We start from the raw sequence: 1,946 nt of genomic DNA, 5'->3' as shown, positions 1-1,946 counted from the left end.
CACTACCCACTACAAGACGCAAGAAGATCCTCAGTCCAGTGATTGCTTGCCCGTGTTCCATGTCTTTTCTTTTGAGGCTGTTACCGTATCTCGGAGGCGAACTATTATATGTCTCATGGCTTGGACTTCATCTTCAGCTGACAATTGATGATCAGCAACGTGCAATGCGCCAAACGATGCCTGTGAAGTTACCGCAAAACCAAGATACTAATCAGGACTTAAATTTCTCACAGGAAAAAGCAACCAGCGCACCTTGAAACCAGTAACATGATTACGATAGGCCACCAATTGAGTCCTAAGAATCTCAAGTTGCCTCCAGGTTCGTACCAAGCTATTGATGCTTCCAGAGGTAAGGGCAATATTGTGCTTCAGCTGCATTGCGCTCCTGCTGTGGTGGTCCAGAAGCTTCCTCCAGAGTGGGGCAGATTGTTTGGTCGTGATCAACTTTTGATGTTCCTCAGACAGCTGACGAGCCAGCCGGGTCCCAAGGTCAGCTGCCCGGGAAACAAGCGGGATGGCCCCCTCAATCTGCAAAAGAAGCCGAGAAAGGTCAGACGAGAGATGAACAAACAGTATATCGAGGTTGTGTGAGACGGTTTGGGTTGTGTACGTCGGATGACCAGATTGAACATGCTCAATCAGGTCTTGGATCCTTGAGTACTAAGATACGGATCAATAAATATCATATCAGTAATGTTTATGGGTACAAAGGGACAAGGTGAAGAAAACTGACTTCATGGACCAAAAACAAAAATGTGTTGATTCCGCAACCATTGAGAATGATCACTTCATCTTTAACTTTGCTAGTCAGCTCAGATAGCTCCCACAGCCGCTGCGCTAGGGCATTCCTGTGGTCGACCTTTGTGGAGTATTCAATGGCAAGGGCAAGTTCTAGAATTTCCCCTTGATGAAACCCTAGGTCGTAAGGATTTCCAAGCACCATGATAGAGTCAAAGATGTCGGATGCAACCATCACATTTCTTGATACGGATTGGGTGATCTGGGACACTGTCGTTTCTGGTGGATCCGTGTCTTGTGGACAAAAATATGGGCCGGCAAGGACGGTGCAGTAGAAGTATGTTATGGGACCAAAGGAAGGGGTTACAAGGGAGATAAGTTGAAACACGTGATTTGAGAAGCAGTTGATAACGAGGTTGGATGCTGTAGACGCGAGGGCCCAACCGGTCAAAAATATGCAAAGGAAAGAGGCGGGGAAGAGGATGAAGGGGTGGGAAAAAAATCTGAAGGAGAAAGTTATGAGTGTAGATAGTATTCGCAGGAGGTGGTGGACAAAGCAATTAAGGAGCCATGGAAAGTTAGGCGTTCTGTCATGGATAACATGATCGATATTTCGAGTATTGTCTGATAGATCCAAGAGAGGTCTCTGAGGCTCCTTGAACGAGGAATTAAGCTTGTTGGACATGTTGTGAATGAGGATATCTGGCGGAGATGGTGGGTCGTTCTTGAGTCACCGCGAGATGACTTATATACATCTCTGGTAAAAACAATATTGAAAGCAACCTCAAGCTATTTTGGTTGAACACACTCAGGTAACCCCCTTGATCAGTCAATCGTGATCAGACTTATCATGTTCTACCTTTCTTCTTGTCCGCATGATGCTAACCAACCTAAACGTTGAAAGGCAAAAGTCAGACGGCTCCATCAATGACTCCTCAACTTTTCGATATCACCCATGTACAAATCAGCTAAAGAACAAAGGTTCATGGGTGTTAGCCCGACCTTTCTTAGCTTGTTGAGAAACTTGCCCTAAGGTATTGAGGCTCAGATCACCATACTGGTATACACTGAACAGTCTCAAAAAACCTATAAACTCTTCTGATTGTATCTCTCGCCCTATGTGACTGGACTGATGTTGCGCATTGATCAACATTCACTGATCGGTGCGTCTCAACAATTCCAATCAGTGTGTATCACCTCAATACTCA

The sequence above is a fragment of the Melampsora larici-populina genome (assembly GCF_000204055.1).
Source record: "Melampsora larici-populina 98AG31 unplaced genomic scaffold MELLAscaffold_29, whole genome shotgun sequence".
NCBI lineage: Eukaryota > Fungi > Basidiomycota > Pucciniomycetes > Pucciniales > Melampsoraceae > Melampsora > Melampsora laricis-populina.
Note: the sequence above shows the minus strand (reverse complement) of the source record.